Raw genomic sequence first — 16,525 nt, forward strand, 5'->3', positions numbered from 1 at the left:
TTTTATTCCGCAGTTATCCTTGGCTCCACTATCAATGTTATTTGTGATGGCAATTCTAACAATTTTACAGCAATACTAATTAAGGAATATAATAGAGCTTGATTAATGTTGTCATAGTGGTCATATCATGACCTTGACCCTGTACCTTTAAAAAAAAAATATATATATATATATATATATATATATATATATATATATATATATATATATATATATATATATATATATATATATATATATATTAAAGGCACATGGTTTTCTGGACATACGATACCATAATGGCTTTCTAAAATTTCGTTACACCATGGAAATTAATTTTATAATTAGAAGTTATACAAAAAACACACTGTGTATGTATGATATTTTTAGGAATACTAGAATATTTGCCAAACCATTGGTAAAATTTTTTTAAAGAATTTTAGGGTTTTACGCTTACAGATACATTCAGGTGAACTTCTATAGCAAACAGCCCTTTTTTATATTCTTGATCATGTTAACGGTTGCAGACACAAAAAAAAAGAGCATTATGTCATTGATCCAAGTACGTCTGATCGTACAGTTAAAGACGTGTCTTTATTGGAGCCATGCCAGAAAGAAGGTTTTATGTGAACGGTTTTCGGCCATGTTCTTGCATTTAAATGCATCTGGGGCGTAGGAGAGAGAGCTGACGTCATCGAGTAAATAGGAAGCTGACAAAGATGTTTATGTTTGTCTGCGGAATATGGAAAAGTGTGGGTGAAAGAAGGCTCAGTCTGTGAGCGAGGGATGAGTGAAAGGTACGGGAAGAGTGAAGGAGGGTAGGTGAATGGGTCTCTGTGATGGACAGATGAGACAAGAGAGCAAGTCTTGTGGTGTGTTTTCACCATGTCAGTATGTCAGCATGGTCATGACTCACTGGACTGATATGAGCGTGTGTGTGTGTGTGTGTGTGTGTGTGTGTGTGTGAGAGAGAGAGAGAGAGAGAGAGAGAGAGAGAGAGAGAGAGAGAATGAAGGTGTGTGAAGGTTCTGAGAATATAATAGAAATGTATTGGCATGCTTATACGATGTAGTGTTAAGCGTTTACATCAATATCACGTGCATGGGGGTTCGAATCACACCTACGCCCTGTGTGTACGGAGTTTACATGTTCCCTGAGTTCCCTGAGATAGGCTCCGGACTCCCTCCGACCCCATGTAGGATAAGCGGTACGCAAAATGGACGGATGAATCGAAGTCGTAGACGGCACTCCTGACTATAAGAATGTGATTCGAAGCACCGATGATTAAGAAATGCCAACATGCCTAGAGGCAAAGGAGAAGACATTTGTTTCATATTTTTGCATGAATAAATTATGAGGTGGTCACCATGATCTCATGTGTCATATGGGAACAATTAATGTTGGCCTTAACTAGATGCGATGGATTCCTCGGAGCAGGGCACAACAGCGCATGTTTTTCATTAGATTCTCAACGTATTAAGAGTTGACACGGAGGAGGATGGCGAGATAGATCGAGAAAAACACTACCAAATGAAGGCATTATAAATCTCCTTTTTCAAGGAAAATTTCGAGGCGATCCTGTTTTCCACATTCTTTTCAAGGGCCACTTTTCAGGAACGAGTAATCAGAAGGTCAACGCTGTCAAGAACTGTCTGAGATCGCATGAGATTGGCACGAGCATTTATATCGCGCAGAATTCAGCCATCGTTCACTAAAAATAAACTGTCTAACAGACAAGAGCTAATGTTGGATGGGGTGGGAATGACGCAGTGAGCGTCTTCTTGTAGGCAAGATGGGAAAAACAGTATATACAATATACAGTGCTCAGCATAAATGAGTACACCCTAACAGATGTCTCAGAAAATCATCTGTCTCTCTTTAGAATGAATACTTTCTATGGGATCCTATACGATAAAATATTCCAGCAACTCTATTGGTTGTAAATGAGATTTGTCAATACAAAAAAAATAAAAAAATTTAAAAAATTTTTTTTTTTTTTTTTAAGTGATTTAACACCATGGTCCAAAAAGGAGTACACCCCAATGAAGCTTTTAGAAATGAAACTTGGTAAAATGCTGATTAACTGGAATTCAACAACAGACGAGTTTAATTAATCATCACACAGGTGGCTGCTAGATAATTGGCAATTAAGAAGTGGTATTTAACCTATAAAATCTCCTCCCATTCAATGCTGACAATTATGGCACCACATGAAAATGTCACGAGTCTCGAGAAAGAAAGCAATTTCTTTACACGAAAAAGGCCAGGGCTACAAGAAAATTTGCACAGCGTGGCTTGTGGCAAGCATTCTGAGACCTTCAGGCCGTTCCATGGAAGCGAACACCTCGAGATGAGCGTTTTGTCCTAAGGAGAGTTGAGGAAAATCGCCATGCAAGTTCATCACACTTAGCTAAAGCTGTAGAAAGCCAAACTGGGGTGACTGTTTCATGTGACACGATACGACGTATGCTGAACAGGAGTGGCATGCATGGGTGTCGTCCACGATGGAAGCCACTGCTAAAGCCCATGCACATAAAAAAAGCCCGTTTAGCATTTGCCAGGGCCCATGTTGACAAAGGTGAAGGACATTTGGACTCCATACGTTAGTCTGCTGAGACAAAGGTCAATCTTTTTGGAATTGATGGCATTCAAACTGTATGGTGTCGCAAGGGGGAAGAGTACAATGAGAAATACTCACAGTAAAGCATGGCCGTGGCAGTGTTCTTCTGCGGGGTTGTATGAGTGCTGCAGGTGTCGCGCTTCACTACTCTAATCATGAATTTATATATGTACTGCAAAATACTGAAAGAAAAGATGCTACCATCGCTCCGCACCCTGAGTCGCCGTGCAGCATTTTTCAACATGATAATGACCCAAAATATGTCACCCAACAGAACACCTATGGGGAGTTGTGAAAAGACAGGTCGAGCATCATTCTCCATCCAGCATTCCAGGCTCTGAAAGAGCTCGTCCTCCAAGAATGGAGAAAGATGGAGGCCATACAAAATATGAGATTTGGTAGAATTTGCTGTAGGGTGTACTCCTTTTTGCAACACCTCATTTGAATAAAATTCAGTGTATTATTTTCTTATCCTGATGATGTTCGTGACCAACTTTTTATGTTCTTAATAAAAACACATGTTTGATAAAACTCCGAATTTTCAAACTTGTCAAAATTCAGCGAATTGTTCTGGAGTTCATTGAGAAATAGATAAATATCGAAATTTTCATAGGGGGTGTACTCATTTATGCTGAGTACTGAGTATATCTTTCGAGCTTTCTATCTATCTATCTATCTATCTATCTATCCGTGTGTGTGTGTATATATATATATATATATATATATATATATATATATATATATATATATATATATATATATATATATATATATATATATATATATACATACACTGTATATATGAGAAAGAGTGCGCATTCCTTTTGCCTACTGTAATTATTCCCATTAGCTTTTTGGAAGGTTTGAGAATGCAGTAGAGAAAACGTACTCAACGAATGAGTGGAAGGCATTGTGCCAAACGCTGATTGAGACACTTAAGTGTGTCATGAGAAGTGTACCAGTTGAAATGTGTGTGTGTGTTTGTGTGTGTGTGTAGTCAGCCTGGGTGGAGCAGGAAATGTGAAACAGGAAAACGATTCAGATCTGGACAAATCGTCACCGGTTCTTCTCGTCGCGACGCGGCTTTGACGTTTTCTTTCCCATATCTGTGCGCTACGCACATTGCAAACTGCAATGTATAGTTCCCAGCTACATTCTATGAATGTGAACATGGAGCAAATCACGGAAACGAGAGCTGAAAACACACAGCACACTGTGATGTTGGCTGAACTTATCGTTTTCACCGTTCACCTATCCCTTATAATCAGCAAGTATGTGCTAGACCGTCATACTCTGACTGAACGATGCCTCAGTGAATCTCAAACTGGCTCCATCCAACTGCAGACCAATCAGACCTGATATTCTAACCGGATACCATGGTGTATCAAATGCATCAGATAAGAAAATCAGCGTTGATCGGTCCAAATTCACTTTAATTTTGACTTTATTGCAATCACAGTGCATGTCACATTACATAAACATTATTACCGGGACATGAGGTCACAAGAGGTGCACACTAAGTTGACTCAAATATTTTTGAAAAAGCTTGAGAAATAGCACAAGGAACGCTAAGAGGCACTGGAAGATACTTACTGACAGGTCATTAGTCTGTAATGTAATTTCAGTAACAACGCAAGGTATTAAATGTCCTTTAGTAACACATTTGGATCTAGTTGAACAAAATAAAAAGCTTTTTAATGCCAAGGTTAATTGCATCACTGTACAAATGGATTAAGACTTTTCCCATTGTACTCCCATAGAAAATAAAAGAGGGGAAAAAAGCAGCCAGTCGACATTTCTAGGTTGGTGTACATCTAGGTTAGCCCCCCCCCCTCCTCCATCCAGGAGGATGGATGGAGGAGTTCAAGGTCCTCCTATGTCCATGACAAAAAAAAAAATAAAAGAGACTGTAAGCGTGAAAATGGTTAAACGATAGCACGTCATTGGGAAATTGTTATTAGTTATTAATAAGCATTCGAATGGGGTTGTCTATAGATGTTAAGCATGTGTACATATTTTTGATACTGACATTCTAGCCATAGCTTAGTAGATCCAGTTACCTGTATCCTACAGTACGAGAGTTTGTTGGTCTTTACGAACAGCACTTTCACAGCAAATCCCACATCCGATGCTGAGGTAGAGGATGATGTTTACATACAAAGTTATTCTGTATTTATTTGAACTGGAGCAGATGGAGGCAGAACACTGAAGATGAGATATGGAAATTACACTGTAACTCTCCTGGTGTTTGAGTCGCCCGAGAAGACGGGTAACTGACAGTGCATGTAAAAAAAAAAAAAAATTACCTTTATAGACATAAAATGTATTTAGTGCCAAGAGGGACTGCATTAGAAAGAACCAGCAAATAAAGCAAAGTCTTACCTGCAGCTCAATTCATGACAACACAGATGTTTTCTGACATGTTTTTCCTGCCAATGAAATTCTCCAGTTCTGTTTGGAGTGAAATGCTCGCTGCTAGTACAATAGTACTGTGTTTATGTGTCTCTGTAACGCATTAGAAGCTCTATTCTAACCCTGTGTGGAAGTTGATAAAAATCTGCAGGTCACCCCTTCGTCATTTGTATCTAGCATGTTGTAGACAGCATAATGTCAATGCTTTATGTTGGCTTTCTTACCAGTTCCACGTGCTCTCATTCGCATGTTCAGAAGGCGAAAATAAGCCATCACTATGGCACGGAGTCATAAAAAATATGCCCAGATTTACAGTCGCTGATTATTTATCAGGTCTTAGCATAAATAGTTCAACTGGAGGTGAATGTTATGGAACTGCATTATTGATAAATGTGTGTAAAATACATATATGTGTATATAATGCGTCTTTATAGGTCACATATACATTAGAGCACACTGAAATTGATTTCTTCACATACCCCAGCATGTCAGGAAGTTGGGGTCAGAGCACAGGGTCAGCTATGATACAGCACCCATGGAGCAGAGAGGGTTAAGGGCCTAACAGTGGAAGCTTGGCAGTGCTGGGGCTTGAACCTCCAACCTTCTGATCAGTAACCCAGAGCCTTAACTGTGAAGCCACTGACATCTGGTCAACTATCAACCAGAACTTTAGTTGACTTTTAAACAGGGAAACACTGATTAGCTTTTTTTTCAGTTAATTTAGGATAGTGAAATACAAAAGGAAGAAGATTTATGCTACAGTAGTGTGTGTATACCATGTCCAATGCAGTCAACATGCTAGCGGTTTATGACTGAGTTCGAATATTAATCCAAACACTTGTACCTGTACTAGCTTGGAAAGAAATACATTTTCATTCATTCATAAGCAAAAGTCAAAATTAGGCATCTTATAGTGGCGTGTTTGTGGTAAGTGTGAGAGTTAGTGGTTAGCACGTTCGCCTCACACCTCCAGGGCTGTGGGTTCGATTCCCACCGTGGCCCTGTGTGTGCGGAGTTTGCATGTTCTCATGTGGGGGTTTCCTCCGGGTACTCCGGTTTTGTTTCCCAGTCCAAAGACATGCATGGTAGACTGATTGGCATGTCCAAAGTGTCCGGAATGTGTATGTGATGGTGCCCTGTCCAGGGTGTACCCCGCCTTGTGCCCGATGCTTCCTGGGATAGGATCCAGGATTCCCACGTGACCCTGAAAAGGATAAAGCGGTATAGAAGATGGATGGATGGAAATAAATAAATAACGAGCGGAAGTGCATTTCGACATGTTATACCCTGATGAAATTGCACATGCATTTTCATGTGAATAATGTGTCATAAATAAAACCAGTGATCCCATATGTGGTTGTGAAAATTAAAAGTATGAGAGGGTCTTGTTGAAATAAAATGAATCATGGGTAAGAAATCAGATATAAATGGAAATAAATGAATCGTGTGTGTGTGTGGGGAAAACATCACGTGTAAATACGAATGAGTCGAGTGAAAACGAAAAAATGTGAAAATCAATCATCATGGGTTCATCATCAAAATATGTGAAATTAATGTGTAAAATTCACATGAAAATAATGCGGGGGAAATATGAAAAGAAATCAATTGTTGGTTTAAAAAAAAAAAAAAGAAGTGTAAATAAATGAATCGTAAAATTCACATGTGGAAAAAAAAACACACAAGCACTACGTGTGACACATAAAGTGCCTGAACTTGATTGTGAATCATTTGATTATTCAGATGTGAAGGTCGTGTAACTTTTCTGTAAGAACAAGGACCAGATTTGCACAGTAGGCACACGGAGGTAATAAACATCGGGTAGTAGAGTTAGTAAAGCTCTGTGTGCTTTAGATGCGCCCAGTGTGTTAAAGTGAGGACATGTGTGAGAAACCTGAGATGGACACTAAACAGGACCATAAGAAACAGACAACTGCTGGACATTTTGGCTAAGGGTGTTTTCACATATAGTTCATTTTAAAAGAACCAAACCCAGGCCACTTAAAGTGAACCAGAATGGGAACCAGCCGATAGTGAAATCAGTCCTTTTGGTGTGGACTCAAAAGAGAACCCGTTTTTTATTGGGGGTTTTTTTGGTCCTCTTCAGCAATGAAGTGATCTCACACCCTTTCTTGCTCACATCACAACTTCATAAGAACTCAGACCCCAGCTTGCACCCCAAATTTCATCCAAGTCTTCATAGAAGGGACAGGAATCCTTCATTTCAGTGGACTCACCACTTCGAAGCGTTTTGTCACAGGAGCTCATATACTTCTGTCGTAGTGGTTTTTTTTTTTTTTTTTTAACTTTTACCCGGCATTGTAGCACTGTCCTGTTATAGCCTCTTAGCTTCATTTTTTGAGAAAACAAAAGAAACACTTTTATGTTCTTTTACAGCTTTCCTCCTGAGACCACACGACCCCATGACCTGACATGCTGAAAAGATTTGTGTTGTTTTCAGCAGTGACGGAACACGGCTGCAGGTATGGGAAGCCTCCAGGTACACATGTCGAAACGAAATGCAAAGCGGACCCTGACCTCATCGCTTTCACATATCATGGAGAGTTCGAACCACAAACTCACCCACAAACCACCTCCAGAGGTGGTCTGAGTACAGTTCGCTTTTGAGTCCCTATAGGGGGGGTCTGAGATCACTTGGGTTGTTCACATAGACACGCTGAACTGCTCCGAGGGCTCAAACGAACTTGGTGTGAAAACACCCTAAAACACTCGAGGAAGGATTGGATTACTGGGATTACTGTAGTAAGTGTTAGGAAAATGTACTTCTTCTTTGGCTGTGTGATGTATGTAAGAAGAACAGGTTGGGTGGGAGAGTATGAAGACCACACATTTATCACTCAGTTATGCCCAATTAGCACAGAATACCGAACAGCTGAGTAAAGACTGCAAGTTAGGAGTGTATTCTGATTTACAGAGGTGGTAGGAGTCAGCTGGGGGAAGAAAGCAGGAATGTGAGTTATGAAGGATGTTTCTGACTCGAGGCATGGAACAGCTGTCATGTTAGATCAACACACACACACACACACACGATGTGAAAACACATTGTATCATTGCATTGCATTATTGCAGTATCATATTAAATAACCGCCTGCTTCAGATACACTGAGAAGAGCATATGCATCAACTTCACATTTATACACATAGCGCACAATCTTTTTACTTTGTTCTTGTAAACATGAACCAAAAAAAGAGTATGTATTTATAAGCTTTAGATATGTCTTTAAAAAACTGATCGGCTGAAATGCATTCAGACACTATAAATAATTCAAGTTCTGGATATAAACGCTGCTGGGGGAAAAAATTGCACCTGGTGTTGTTATGAAAGACATTGGCGTTTGGTTTTCAGAACAGTTTCAGAGAACTACATCATTAAACGACAATGAAACGGATAAAGCTGCAGAGACGTAGCAAATAAATTCAGCAAATCTCAAAACAGAGAGAAGTCAGGAAACTCATCATCCCTGGACAGGTGCGCCACACAAGGTTTTACAAAACGCTCTCAAACTAATGATAAAGAAGGAAAGATAGAACCCTGAAGTCACTTGAAAAGGGTTGCAGGAAGACCTGAAAGCAGCAGGAACAGCAGCTACACAAAGAACATTGAGCAACGAACTGCACTACAATCGTCAAACTCACATAAAGGGCTTCTGCTAAAAGAAAATAAGCACAGAGATGCACATATGATCCCAAGAACACCATACACACAGTGAAGTATAGACAGAGGTGAGAGCACCATATGGGGCTGCTTCTCTGCAAATAGTCCTTGGCATCCTTCCGTCTTCGGGAGACGATGGTGTAGCATCCGTTTCGGGTGAATTTATTTGCACCTTCTCGAGTGGCTGTACAAGCCAACCCGTGACTGGCAGTCCCGGTTGCAGTTGCCGCAGACAAATCGAGTCACACGCTGTGGCCGAAATTGCCGCGCCTTCGTCCTCTCTCTCTTCACAGCAAGGTGTTTAAACCCGTCCTTCTCCGCTTTCCGAGTGCCCCGTCTAACGGCAAAACGCCAGGCTGTACGGTCTTCAGCGCTGGATTCCCACGAACTAGGGTTGATGCCGCATAATCTCATGTCCTTCTTGCAGACATCTTTGTATCGCAGTCGGGGGTCTCCCGTTAGCCGTGAACCCTCAGCCAGCTCACCATGCAGAAGATCTTTGGGATTGCGACCTGGATCCATTCTTCTAACGTGGCCAGGCCAACGGAGACGCTTCTCACAGAAGATGGCAAACACGCTGCTCGTATTGGCGTTGGACGTGTTGGCCAACACCACTATCTGCAAATAGTACTGAGGAATTATACACCATTGAAGGAAATATGAAGAGCAATGTGCCAGGACATTTTAGAGGAGAATTTAATCTTAGCGACTGAAGAAACTAAATCTAGGGAGAAGATCGTTTCAAGTCAACAATTCCAAATATACGGCCAAAATACACTAAAATATCATCTCGCTTGAATCCCATTGAGAATGTATGAAGGATTTTAAAAATCGTGAGTCCATCAGAAGGGGCCCTCATAACCTTGGGGAATTGAAGATGATTTGCCAAAGAGGTATGGGCCAAAATCGAGCCACAATTTCCAAACCACAACCACAATTTGCACTGTAAACATATCTGTTAGTGCTTATGAATACATACTTTTCAGAAGTCAAAATATATCACCATCTACATGAAGATTTTTCTGAACATCGCGGTGCCGCAAGCGAGACCCTCATAAAAACATTATTTACGAATACGTGTAAACATGTCAAAATGTCACCCTTTGAAGGCTGCACTTGGAAATATTCTGAATGTGCAGTAGAAGTACGCCAAGGCAACTGGACTTGCTATATGATTTTCGAAAACATTTCACAACTCACCCAAGAGACTTCATCGGTTTTATTGAGTGGTGGAAAATTCTTCAGCATTTAAGTCTCTTTCTCTCTCTTACACACACCCAAAACACAGAAGATACACAGACATAAACATTTAAAAGACCAGACAAGGTAACACAAACACCCTACGAACAAAAATACACCAAATTACTCCATTGGTGGAGAAAAAAAACAACAAAAAACAAAAAGATTTATTTACGAGAAACCCTCTTTAGTCTACTATTTCAGATCAAGACAATACATGTAAGGACAAGGGGCACTTGTTTGAGGACAGATTTTAAACAGACAAAACACTTTATCTGAAAGAGGTGAAGTAAGCCACCCCTCAAGACCTGCCACACCAAAAAATCAGCTATGACAGTCATCTGAACTATTTTTACCAGTTCACCCCTCAAAATGAATGATTAATCATATGTGACCTGCTGAAAAAAAAAACAATAGAAACTATTATAGAAATTTTAATGGTTTCTGCTACTAATACCATTACAAACCATCAGCTAACCATAAAAAAACCATTACAGTTACCATTATTGGTTCTTAATGGTACCCATTAGACATAGCATGTAACCAAGAGAAGGCAACAAATTACCATTAGAGACCCATAGGGAGCATTACAGTTTCCACTAAAATCAATTCAATTCCCATTATTACCATTAAAACCATTACAAATTCTATGAGGGTTTCTATTGTTTGGTTTTTTTTTTCAGCAGGGAAGTTACATGACACTATACATACAGGGTCCATTGTCCATAGTCTGTATATACTGTAGTCCATGATGGACGGTTACTTTAGGATAGCTTACATCTGCTCACATCCTTAATGTTAAGCTCGACTATGTTAAGTATATAACATCTAACAGCTCCTTTATGACTGACTGAAACACAAACACTTGCCAGCTACTTTAATAGGAACACCAGTACCCATGCTTATTCGTGCGCTTGTCATCCAATCATGCAGCACCAGTGCAATGCATGAAATTATGAAGATACAGGTCAAGAACTTAAGTTAATGTTCACATAAACATCAGGTCAAACATCAGATTAGCGAAAACTGTTAGCACGGTGATTCTAACATTGGCATGGTTGTTGGTCCCAGTTGGTTCGAGTATTTCAGAAACTGTTGATCTCTTGGTATTTTCATGCATACATGACTCGGATGCACAGAACAGTGTGAAGAAAAAACAACAACCACCACCAGTCCTAGATGAAGAAATGCCTTGTTGATGAGAGATGTCAGAAGAGAACGGACAGATTGGTTGGAGTTCATGGGAAGTAACTCAAATAATCAGTCTTTACAGCTGTGGTGAGCACAGTTGAGGCGGATGAGCTACAACAGCACAACTGGGTTCCACTATATCAGCCATCCCAGCTGACAAAAAAAGGTCCCGTGGAGATCCCCTAAATGGCCTCTACGAACGTCCCACGTGTAGGGTCCCCTTGACGTCCTATGGACGTTCAAGGAGACGTTCAGCCATTCGTGACGCCTAGGGGACTTTCGCCGAAATGAACACATTCAGTCGTTATGAGTTGCGACGTCCTTGGAACGTCCGCCAGCGAAAGTCATAAACCGGACCAAATGCGGACCTAAGTGGACGTCCGTAACGTCCGGGGGACGTCCCCTGTTTGCTGGGATGAACCTGAATCGGAGGCTTCAGTGCGCACAGACTCATAGAAACTCGACAGTTGCAGATCCCAAACGAGAACACTTTAAGGAGGCTTTGTAAGTATACAAAGAACCTCTTAAAGAACCCTTGAAGAACCCTTTCCTAAGAGTATCAATAATGACCTGACTTCCCACTGATCTTATTATAATTTTTTTTAATAAAATATACTGTCAGTAAAGGAGAAAAGCAATGGCTTAATAGCCCAGCTAATATTTCCAGCATATTTATTTTCGTTTGGAAAACTAGCAGCAGATTTCAGACCATAGTGGTGAACTAAAGTCTGCAACAACATTTCTGGTTATTACATATAAGTTGGGGTGTAATGAGCAGGAGCACTTCACATTTAAGTACTCTCCATCTTGATCTTCGGGGACTCATCACAGCAAACAGTATTTTACCATGTGTCAAAATTACTTAACTGCTGGAGCCTACAAAAACAGAAGGCAAGCTGGTTCATCTGAGTGCAATGATTCAGCAATAGGTGCAGTAAATTCACACAAACGGTCACTGGATAGCAATTTAGAGCTTTATTAACTATGCCGTAACTGGTATATTCTTCTCAAGTGGAAAATGTGCTGGAAAAACATAAGGTGTGAAGATACTTTTGGGAAGTTTGGAAAAAGCCAAGCAATGCCAAGATTCCAAAACAAATAACCATTGTAAAATCAGATGGGTCAAATTACCTCGTTTGGAAGAACAAGTTTATCTGCTCTCTAGTATCCATGGCAGATCTTCAAACAAAGATTCAGTGATCTACACTTTATTTCTCTGAAATAACAGTATCAAACTGTACTTTTCTTTGTCCGTGGTATATCTTTTGTAACTTTAGTACAGTACAGTGGTGCAGCAGGTAGCGTTGCTTCCTCACAACTCCAGGGTCTTTGGTTGGATCCTGACCTAGGGTTACGCTCTGTGTCGAGTTTCTTCACATGTTCTCCCCATGCCTGCATGGGTTTCCTCTGGGTTCTCTGGTTTCCTCCCAAAAACATGCCAGGTGGTGAATTGGCTAAGATAAATTGCCCCTAGTCGTGTATGAATGTGTGTGCGAATGGTGATGGACTGGCTTGCCATCCAGGGTGTATTCCCACCTCATACCCAGTGTTCCAGGGATAGACTCCGGATTCACTGGGACTCTGAAAAAGCACGCACTGAATGTGAGTGAACGAGTATGCACCTTTCACCTTTAAGGTACCTGTAAGGAATACTCATGTACCTTTAAAGCCTTAATCTAAGAGCCAATTAAAAGGTACGCCACATGCACCTTCCCAAATTAAATATATATATACCAAAGATGCAAAAGATCTCAAGAATTTAATGATAAATGATGAAAATAACTGCCCAGCTGGAAAAGCTGATCAACCAGCTTGACCAGATCAGTCTGTATTTTGGAAGCTGGAAGCTAGCCAAATAAATCTGGAACTACCTGTCTCACACAAACCTTGGTAGGCATCCGAGTCCCTCTGCCCGTCCTGAAGGATGTGCCCTAAACAGATACCCACTTCAAAACAGTGTGTTCTAATTGGTTTACTTCCAAGTTCAAAAGAAGGATGGTGGTTTTCTTTTCATTCTAGGTATGAGAGGGTTGAAACAGTTTTTCTCCCTATGTTAAGGATGTCAGAGGCAGTAGAAGTACAGGTCTGGCTCACATCAGTAGCTCTGTGCCATTCTTATTTTCATGTCCCATCACCCCAGAAGAAAGATGCTTTTTAATGTTTGTCTTCCAAGGATAGGAATTCCAATTCCAGTTGCTCCCCTTCGTTCCCTCGCTAGTGTCACAGGTGTTTTGGCCTATTCTCCGTTGATGGCCAGTGACCTGAAGATACTGGCGTACGTGGACAACTACCTTCTATGTGTGCCATCAGGGACAAAAGACACTGTAGTGAGCTACATTACAGCCTCATGGGAATGTCAGAAAAGACCTTCCTAACATCCAAACAGGCCACACAATTTACTGCGTCTGATTTCCTAACTGGTGCAGCTTGATTGAGGACTGGTCTGTGTGCTGGTTGGACAAATAAGGAGGCATGGTTGGACTGACCAGTGTAGGGCTGTATAGGCCGCAGAATTTTGTATGCTCCGTGTATGCTGCTGTATGCTTTACATGGTCCAAACTCAGTACACCACATAGGTATCTCTCTGTGAACTCATAGGCTTATTATGGCCTTCCTGGAAGGGGCAAGGCACCTCCGTTTGCCATAATTCCCTAAGTAATATGAAACTAACCCATGTCTAGACTCACTTCTAGACTTACTCTGGCTGTTGTGTGCATGTAAAGAAGCTACTGAACTGATTAATGCAAAGTCATCAGTTAACTACACTTGTCATGCTCTGGGGTGACATGGTGGGGCAATGCGTAGTGATCTTGAACTCAGGTTACAGTCTTTGCAGAGTTTCTGTGCATGTTTTCCCAGTGCCCATGTGGGTTTCCTCCAGGTTGTCTGGTTATATCCAACCTCCCCAAATATTGGGTGAATTGGCTATACTAAATTTCCCCAGGGTGAAAATGAATGAATGTATGTGTGTGTGTCATGCGATGGCCTGGGGTCCCACTCGGGGTGTGTTCCTGGAACACCGTGTTCTTGAGGCGGACTCCGCATCCACCACCACCACCCTGACAAGGATAAAGTGGTTACTGATGAATGAATGATCATGTTTAAACACCACCGTTAAATAAAACAGTTTGTAAGCAGTCTAAATCTTTAAAAAAAAAAAAAAACTTAGAAGAAATAAAAGAAATATGTAACTTATTGCATATCTAGTCAGTCTCTTGCAGCAAGCCTACACAGTGAATTAAAACTTTCCTCTGAATGGTATTTGTACAAACTCAGTATGAGTCATACTTGTAGTTTGGGGTTCAGTTCTGAAAGGCCCAGGCAAATCACTCATGAATCATAGTAACAGAACCCTGAAGAAAGTGTGAGAGTTAGTGAGGATATATAGCAATAAAACGATGGCCAGTAATCCCTGGGGAAATGAATGACCTTTCAGTCCATAAACACTGAGTAAAATGAACCGAAGAAGGATCGAGTTATACTGCTCTAGTGATGTGTCATCGGTATTGCTTCCATGTCTCGCTGTTATACAGCCCTAAAACAACAGGGGTCCGGTCAGTGCGAACATTTGCGATTAGGTGTAAAACATATCAAGCTGTGTGCAAATCTTCGAGAATGTGATTAAGCAATCTTTTGGGCATATTTACATCTGCTTTAAGATTTTTACCATAAAGGTTCACAGACCTGTGACATGGACATGCATTATTTATAGATAACATTACTCTGGTAAGGGGCCAGATTTGTGGCTGTGTAGATGAGTCATTTCAGCTTCCTAACATTATTGCTACTGATGCAAGCATTACAATGCCAGCAGTGTCAAGCCGCGTCGCTCATCAAAACGATCAGCCAATGTTCTTTTGGAGAATGCGGAGTTGATTGCAGCTCGTGCAGTGATTGTTGATTAAATACTGGAGTATTGAGCTGCTGCCACCTTTATTTTACCCTGCATCAATGGAGTTCCAACTCAGATACACAGTGGGGAGACACAGTGGGTTGAACAAATATTCATCCCCCTGAAATATACACAGGTTTCTGTGTTACAACCTGGAACTCAAACGGATGTAATTGTAAATGTAAATCTACATTAAATAACAATCATATTGAAGCGTGTGCGCAAAATTAATTTTTTTGTTTGCAAAATTATTTACTAAAAATTGTTTTGTTTTTTTAAAAGAAGGGGTGATTGCATAAGTATTCAAGTATTGTTGCCTATAAGTGGTGAATTCGTATCCTCTAGACTAGAGGGTCAATGTGGACACAAAAGATGTAGGGGTGAAATGACTAAACTTGACAGACTTCAGGACTTAAAGTGTGCTGTAACACGGAAATGGATTCTAAACAAGAGCAATCAAACTTGGAAACGGGACCTAATCATGGAACAAAAGATCAATGTGTGAGAGCCAACGATTCGCTTCTCAGTGACATGTAAGTTCCAGGAAATGAAAGCCCGAACACTCATGCACACCTCCTAGCAGTTTGCATACTCTTTACTAACTTGGCACCTCCAGTGCTCCAGTAGTTTTCTCCATTCTAACTTTCCCACCTCGTCTCGTCCCCCCCCCCTCCCCCTCCCCTCCATGGAACCTTCCATGTTTTCCTTGGTAGTAGTGCTTGGATTGCTAATCCTAACTTTGCTAGTCGTTACCAAAATCCTTCAGGAGTGTGTGATTAAAAATATTTACTACCATAATAAATATTCTAAAAAATAAAAATCTAGAACTTTGACTTCCCAATAGAGAAAGCTCAGAAGCACTAAAAAGGTCTATAGAGACTTCCTTGTTTTCCTCCGACGAAGGTTCACGACCATTGATTCGTTTCAGTGTTAGCCCATGTTAGCAGTTAATTGCAGTAATTATGTGATGGAGTTTCACTTTGTTAAACTTGGCCGGGTTGTGTGGACTCACGCCATCCACGACTCTCGAGAACAGAACTGCATTCATCGAACTCTCAGTGGTCGCCCCCTGGTGAGCCGTTCAGAAACAAACACTTCAGTCTTCTTGTTACGGTTTGTCATAAGCTGAAAATTGCCAGCGATTTCGTTCCTCTTTTGCAGCACATCCTCAACCTTTTTAATCCTTGTAACTTTCGGCTAAAACTGAATTTTAAACCATACCGGCACCCTACCCCTAATGAGATAACAACATGTTGTCATGAGCTAGTAACCATATTAACCTTCGAATAAGCACAGAATAGCAGGAAAGCTGGCAGCAATACAAGCAAAAGGTTGTAAATAGAAGCAGGTTTGGCGGGTGTCCCCTGCCTCATAGAGAGGTATTTCTCAAGAGCAATCTAAGCAAGCACAGAAAACGTCTGCTAGAGTTTGTCCTGTAATTAAACTTTACCCCATGTGGCCTAACCATATGTTAACAACTTGACAGCTACTTGTGATTTTCACAGCTTATAAAGCACAG

The sequence above is a fragment of the Ictalurus punctatus genome, chromosome 15, assembly GCF_001660625.3.
Source record: "Ictalurus punctatus breed USDA103 chromosome 15, Coco_2.0, whole genome shotgun sequence".
NCBI lineage: Eukaryota > Metazoa > Chordata > Actinopteri > Siluriformes > Ictaluridae > Ictalurus > Ictalurus punctatus.